The sequence below is a fragment of the Ranitomeya variabilis genome, chromosome 5 (assembly GCF_051348905.1).
Source record: "Ranitomeya variabilis isolate aRanVar5 chromosome 5, aRanVar5.hap1, whole genome shotgun sequence".
Lineage (NCBI taxonomy): Eukaryota > Metazoa > Chordata > Amphibia > Anura > Dendrobatidae > Ranitomeya > Ranitomeya variabilis.
In genome coordinates this window covers 486,389,032-486,396,374 of record NC_135236.1, presented here as the reverse complement: position 1 = coordinate 486,396,374, position 7,343 = coordinate 486,389,032, and the positions used below count along the sequence as shown (strand labels likewise).

General features: G+C 43.8%; 3 non-coding genes and 1 pseudogene across 3 annotated transcripts; all 4 read left to right on the top strand.

The window, feature by feature from the left end:
- Window positions 1-3,732: 3,732 nt before the first annotated feature.
- Window positions 3,733-3,948, top strand: LOC143777300 (U2 spliceosomal RNA; annotated as a pseudogene).
- An 864-nt stretch (window positions 3,949-4,812) lies between these two features.
- On the top strand, window positions 4,813-5,012 carry LOC143777357 (U2 spliceosomal RNA). Its single transcript, XR_013216117.1, has one exon. It is a non-coding gene; the product is annotated as a U2 spliceosomal RNA (small nuclear RNA).
- An 865-nt stretch (window positions 5,013-5,877) lies between these two features.
- Window positions 5,878-6,077, top strand: LOC143777338 (U2 spliceosomal RNA). The gene has a single exon (XR_013216112.1). It is a non-coding gene; the product is annotated as a U2 spliceosomal RNA (small nuclear RNA).
- An 863-nt stretch (window positions 6,078-6,940) lies between these two features.
- Window positions 6,941-7,140, top strand: LOC143777339 (U2 spliceosomal RNA). The gene has a single exon (XR_013216113.1). It is a non-coding gene; the product is annotated as a U2 spliceosomal RNA (small nuclear RNA).
- The last annotated feature ends 203 nt before the right edge of the window (window positions 7,141-7,343 follow it).

The following is a 7,343-nucleotide window of genomic DNA, read 5'->3' as shown; positions in this document are numbered from 1 at the left end:
TTACAGCCATGCCAGTACGTGCACATGAAGAGGGAGATACGGTACAGAGCAAAACATAGTTGGATCGCAGTTAACCCAACTGCTGCCGCAGTTGCACTTGCGTCCAGATTAGGAATCCTCTATAAAGGCAACATTGTCCAAAAGGAACTTTTAGATATATATATAGTACCAAAGAACAGAAGTCAGTGAGTAGCGATAAGCAAATGCTAAATATAGCGCACGCATTCATTTGAAGCCCAGATACACACCGTATTAATACTGGTGCATGTGAGGAAAAAGGGGATACAGTACAATGCAGGCGCAATTCACTAAGAGTTAACCCAGATGCTTCCGCATGTACTCGCATGCAGGTGACGGATGTTCTATGAGGACAACCAATGTCCAAAGAGAGATTTCGAATATATGTATGATGCCAAAGAACAAAGGTCAATAAATGATGGTAAGCAAATGATAATCATAGCACATGTGTTTATTTAGAGCCCAGATACACACCATATGGATGCTGGTATACAAATGGAAAAAAGGTTGTATGTAAATCTGCCCACACGCATCGTCCAAGATCCAAAATCCGGCTGGTTGTACAAAAACCATAGGCTAGTAGCATAATGTAGCCACAAGAATAGGAGCCCGTAGGACGAAAAAGCCAACAAATGTGTCATATAGACAGGGAAACACTGCATCAGATCGTCTATACCAAGGAGCTAATAACACCACTTGAATAACCATTTACAACACGTGACCACAAGCGTGGCATCTGCTGACCTACTTGTATTCTTATACATACATATACACAAAGAACACTGAACATGCCATGATGAAAATTCCAATGCAAAAAATAACCCTTAGAATGTAAAAAACTGACTGACCTAAATGATGACCCTGTCGGCGAACAAGCCTGCTACTGATGAGACCTAATAGTGCCCTACAGAAGAAGACACAGACAGTAAAAAGATATATATATATATATGTAAATATATATATATATATATATATATATATATATATATATATATATACATGAAACTGGGGCCCGTAAAATACACCCACATAGAGAATCATGCGCTTAGATACTACATGGTACTGTGATACTCACATGCACCAGTATTAATACGGTGTGTATCTGGGCTTCAAATGAATGCGTGCGCTATATTTAGCATTTGCTTATCGCTACTCACTGACTTCTGTTCTTTGGTACTATATATATATCTAAAAGTTCCTTTTGGACAATGTTGCCTTTATAGAGGATTCCTAATCTGGACGCAAGTGCAACTGCGGCAGCAGTTGGGTTAACTGTGATCCAACTATGTTTTGCTCTGTACCGTATCTCCCTCTTCATGTGCACGTACTGGCATGGCTGTAATGTACTTTAAAGGATGGGCTGATGTGTACATTCAATGAGAGGATTATGCCAAATTTACTGTGTATAACTCTATTTTGACTGTTCCTGCAGGTGCGCGTTTTTCATAGACTTTGTATCCTGCGCGCAGGCGCACCTGTGTCAGGGTTACGTCTTGAACGTCACTAGCCGTAGGTTTGCCTGTGTGGGATCGCCGCGTTCAGTGCGCGTGCGCGGGTCTGGTCCTCACTCAACTTTATTGCAAGATGCCGTTTGGTGATGTTCACAAGATGGCTGCGGCCATCTGATTCCATGCGCTTCCTCACCATACAATCAGCCATAAGTTTTCCTGTGTGGGATCGCCGCGTTTAGTGCGCGTGCGTGGGTCTGGCCCTTACACAACTTTATTGTAGTATGCTATCTGTTGACATTCACAAGATGGCCGCGACCACTCGACTCCATGCGCTTCCTCGCCATTACTCCTGTCTTCAAACAGGTGAATATCATGCATTTCATTATGATTCTGTATATATACTAGCTTAGTTCCTCACACAGTATGCTATTCTTTCCCTGAGGAAGCCGCCATAGTTGCGGCGATACGCATGGGTTCGCACCCCACATCCCTCTTTGCCTCCCTTTCCCTTTTCCCATTTCCCATATTTTTTTGCACATGATCTTGATGGGATATGCATGTCTGGAAACCATTAGGTGTAGGTATATACCTTATTTAAATGTGGATGCCTTGTAATTCTTTTGCAGTTGTGTAAGCATGGGTTATTGCACACCGATTTTCAACATTCCCTGCTTTTGTTCGGGGCTATATGGTACTGTGATGTTCATGGTCCTATGTATACACATGTACTGTGCTTCTACAGCTGTGCTTTTGTTTATATTGTAGAGTTAATCATTCTTTCTTTTTATATATTGCAAACATTCATATAGGTATATGACCATGTTATGGGTCATTGCGCTCCATATGCATTCTTATTCTTGAAAGGGGCAGGGATGTGGTTTGTCATTTTCCCCATATTAGGATATGACAGTCGTGTGTGTTCTTTTCTGTGCTAGTTGTTGCACTTTTAAATGTTTTTAGCCTAGTTTTCTGTGTGAGGTTTTGCTGCTACATGTACCAATAAAATTTTTTATTTTCTGATAATTGTTTGAGGTGCTCCCATTTGTGTGGACATGATCTTTCTCTTTTTCCTAATTAGTTTGCTCTGTTCACTCCACGCATTGAGCCGCTATTGCGGTATCTCCGGGAACAGTGCGCTCCTTCTCTGATCCGGCTTCCAAATACAGATTGAATTGAAATCAGCACAAGTTGTGCTAGAACCCATTCTGTGAATTCTTGTCAGGGTCAAAGTTGCACATTTCAGATGCCAAATGCATTTTGCTTGATGTAACTTGACCAATTGCAACATTTTCTGTGCGCATTGTTTGCCCCTATGCATGTCAAGCATTGTATTGCGTTCAATATGAAATCTATCAATCAATCAATCTCTCTTTACTGGTTGCAACTGGCGTGTGAAGATGTGGACATGTATTTGGCCTTTGTTACAGTGTTGCAAATAGACCAGCTACAAAGTTAGACCCCTCGCGATCAGTGCTCAGTGCTGTCATTTAAGTAACCCATGAGTAGTTCTGCCATACATACCACATTTCTGACAGCATGATTTCTTTTGTAAAACATTGTCTCCCTCTTGTGGACCACTGACTTTTTTAAATTTAGTGCATATGTATTTAAAAAAAGGACAAATTGTGTCTGTGCTGATCATGAATATGCTGCCTATCTACACCTGTGTGAGTATTCTAATGCTTTCTAGCAGCCAGGTGCGCCGCCTGCATTAGATAGAATCTGCGCACGGAACCCTCACGTGTCACAATGGGCCCTTGGCCATGGTCTGGAACCCTCACGTGTCACAATGGGCCCTTGGCCTACAAAAGGCAGTGCGGTGGCAGTCCACCTTCATTCTGCTGCTGGAGCAGCGGCGGGCAGCATGGTGATGGGTAGGCAGCAGGGTCTATACCCCGCATCAGGGAAGACAGCTGCTCGCTTGTTTGTTTTTGGATTTTCCCTCTCGCACACCTCCTCCTGGCACTCAGAAGTGCACATTGGAACAAAGGGGAGGGTTACAATAGGTGGGGTTATGCAGATTAAGAACGAGTGGCTCACAGCTTGCACAAACAGCAGAACTGTCATTGTGAAGGCGTCTGGTTTGCTAAAGTGTCCTCCTCAGGGCAATCTTTTGCTCCATCTCCCCGAAGGGTATCAGTGTCAGGCCTTGGTGCGGCAAAAGTGCCAAACGATTTCTGGTCATTGCTTTTCGGCCTTTGGGCTAGGACCAAGGACCCGTGTAAGGCCTTGGTGTGGTGAAAGTGCTAAACCATATCTGGTTATCGCTGCTCGGCCTTTGGGCTGAAATCGTCGTCGTCGCTGCCACTCAAGATCAAGCGTAGCACCTGTTCTTATCAGTTTAATATCTGATACGTTTCCTATTTGGGGACCATATATTAAATGGATTTTTAGAACGGGGAGATGGAAAAAGAGCTTGCTCTGTCCACTCCACGCATTGAGCCGCTATTGCGGTATCTCCGGGAACAGTGCACTTCTTCTCTGATCCGGTTTCCAAAAACAGATTGAATTGAAATCAGCGCAAGTTGTCTTTTAACCCTTTATGTGAATACATTTCAGTGTCAGCGAAGCACATTTCAGATGACAAATGTAGCATTTTGCTTGATTTCACTTGACCATTTGCAACATTTTGTGTGCCTTGCCTGGCCTTGCTTTCACCTATGTATGTCAAGCATTGTATTGCATTCAATATGCAATCAATCAGTCAATCAATTTGTCTTTACTGGTGGCTGCAACAGGTGTGTTGAGATGTAGGCCCGTATTAGGCCTTTCTTACAGTGTTGCAAATATACTGTGCCATCTACAAAATTAGGCCCCTGCTGTCAGTACTTGGCGGCGTTTCAATTGAAGTATCCAATGAGTAGTTCTGCCATACATACCGCATTTGTGACCGCCGCATGAATTCTTTTGTAAAACATTGTCTCCCTCTTGTGGACCATCGACTTCCAAATGTGGTGTATTATATGTATTTGAAAAAAAAGGAAAACTGGTGTCTGTGCTGATCTCGAATCTGCTTGTCTTCTCCATCTACACCTGTGTGAGTATTCCAATGCTTTTGACCAACCAGGTGCACTGCCTGCAGTAGATAGAATCTTAGCACGGAACATTCATGTGCAGTCACAATGGGGATGGAGGGTGTGGTCAAAGTAGGCGGAGTTATGCAGATTCAAAACGCGTCGTGCACAGCTTGAACACACGCACACACACACAGCAGAACTGTCATTGAGAATGCATCCCAGCGTTTCTGGAAATGTCTTCCCTGCGGCACTCTTTTTGCTCTGTCTCCACAATGGGTGTCAGTTTTAGGCCTAGTTGCGTCAGAAGTGGCAAACCGTTTCTGGTTATCGTTTCTCGGCCTTATGCATCCGTCGTCGCCGCCGCTCAAGATGTAGTGTAGTATCTGTTCTTATCAGTTTAATATCTGATACGTCCCCTATCCATATTAAATGGATTTTTACCCCAGGGAGCTGGAAATGGAGCTTGCTCTGTCCACTCCACGCATTGACTCGTTATTGCAGTATCTCCGGGAACACTGCGCTCCTTCTCTGATCCGGTTTCCAAAAACAGATTGCATTGAAATCAGCGCAAGTTGTCTTTTAACCCTTTATGTGAATACTTTTCAGTGTCAGCGAAGCACATTTCAGATGCCAAATGTAGCATTTTGCTTGATTTCACTTGACCATTTGCAACATTTTGTGTGCCTTGCCTGGCCTTGCTTTCACCTATGTATGTCAAGCATTGTATTGCATTCAATATGCAATCAGTCAGTCAATCAATTTGTCTTTACTGGTTGCTGCAACAGGTGTGTTGAGATGTAGGCCTGTATTAGGCCTTTCTTACAGTGTTGCAAATATACTGTGCCATCTACAAAATTAGGCCCCTGCTGTCAGTACTTGGCGGCGTTTCAATTGAAGTATCCAATGAGTAGTTCTGCCATACATACCGCATTTGTGACCGCCGCATGAATTCTTTTGTAAACCATTGTCTCCCTCTTGTGGACCACCGACTTCCAAATGTGGTGTATTATATGTATTTGAAAAAAAAAGGAAAACTGGTGTCTGTGCTGATCTCGAATCTGCTTGTCTTCTCCATCTACACCTGTGTGAGTATTCCAATGCTTTTGACCAACCAGGTGCGCTGCCTGCAGTAGATAGAATCTTAGCACGGAACATTCATGTGCAGTCACAATGGGGATGGAGGGTGTGGTCAAAGTAGGCGGAGTTATGCAGATTCAAAACGCGTCGTGCACAGCTTGAACAGACGCACACACACACAGCAGAACTGTCATTGAGAATGCATCCCAGCGTTTCTGGAAATGTCTTCCCTGCGGCACTCTTTTTGCTCTGTCTCCACAATGGGTGTCAGTTTTAGGCCTAGTTGCGTCAGAAGTGGCAAACCGTTTCTGGTTATCGTTTCTCGGCCTTATGCATCCGTCGTCGTCGCCGCTCAAGATGTAGTGTAGTATCTGTTCTTATCAGTTTAATATCTGATACGTCCCCTATCCATATTAAATGGATTTTTAGCCCAGGGAGCTGGAAATGGAGCTTGCTCTGTCCACTCCACGCATTGACTCGTTATTGCAGTATCTCCGGGAACACTGCGCTCCTTCTCTGATCCGGTTTCCAAAAACAGATTGCATTGAAATCAGCGCAAGTTGTCTTTTAACCCTTTATGTGAATACTTTTCAGTGTCAGCGAAGCACATTTCAGATGCCAAATGTAGCATTTTGCTTGATTTCACTTGACCATTTGCCACATTTTGTGTGCCTTGCCTGGCCTTGCTTTCACCTATGTATGTCAAGCATTGTATTGCATTCAATATACAATCAGTCAGTCAATCAATTTGTCTTTACTGGTTGCTGCAACAGGTGTGTTGAGATGTAGGCCTGTATTAGGCCTTTCTTACAGTGTTGCAAATATACTGTGCCATCTACAAAATTAGGCCCTGCTGTCAGTACTTGGCGGCGTTTCAATTGAAGTATCCAATGAGTAGTTCTGCCATACATACCGCATTTGTGACCGCCGCATGAATTCTTTTGTAAACCATTGTCTCCCTCTTGTGGACCACCGACTTCCAAATGTGGTGTATTATATGTATTTGAAAAAAAAGGAAAACTGGTGTCTGTGCTGATCTTGAATCTGCTTGTCATCTCCATCTACACCTGTGTGAGTATTCCAATGCTTTTGACCAACCAGGTGCGCTGCCTGCAGTAGATAGAATCTTAGCACGGAACATTCATGTGCAGTCACAATGGGGACGGAGGGTGTGGTCAAAGTAGGCGGAGTTATGCAGATTCAAAACGCGTCGTGCACAGCTTGAACAGACGCACACACACACAGCAGAACTGTCATTGAGAATGCATCCCAGCGTTTCTGGAAATGTCTTCCCTGCGGCACTCTTTTTGCTCTGTCTCCACAATGGGTGTCAGTTTTAGGCCTAGGTGCGTCAGAAGTGGCAAACCATTTCTGGTTATCGTTTCTCGGCCTTATGCATCCGTCGTCACCGCCGCTCAAGATGTAGTGTAGTATCTGTTCTTATCAGTTTAATATCTGATACGTCCCCTATCCATATTAAATGGATTTTTAGCCCAGGGAGCTGGAAATGGAGCTTGCTCTGTCCACTCCACGCATTGACTCGTTATTGCAGTATCTCCGGGAACACTGCGCTCCTTCTCTGATCCGGTTTCCAAAAACAGATTGCATTGAAATCAGCGCAAGTTGTCTTTTAACCCTTTATGTGAATACTTTTCAGTGTCAGCGAAGCACATTTCAGATGCCAAATGTAGCATTTTGCTTGATTTCACTTGACCATTTGCAACATTTTGTGTGCCTTGCCTGGCCTTGCTTTCACCTATGTATGTAAAGCATTGTATTG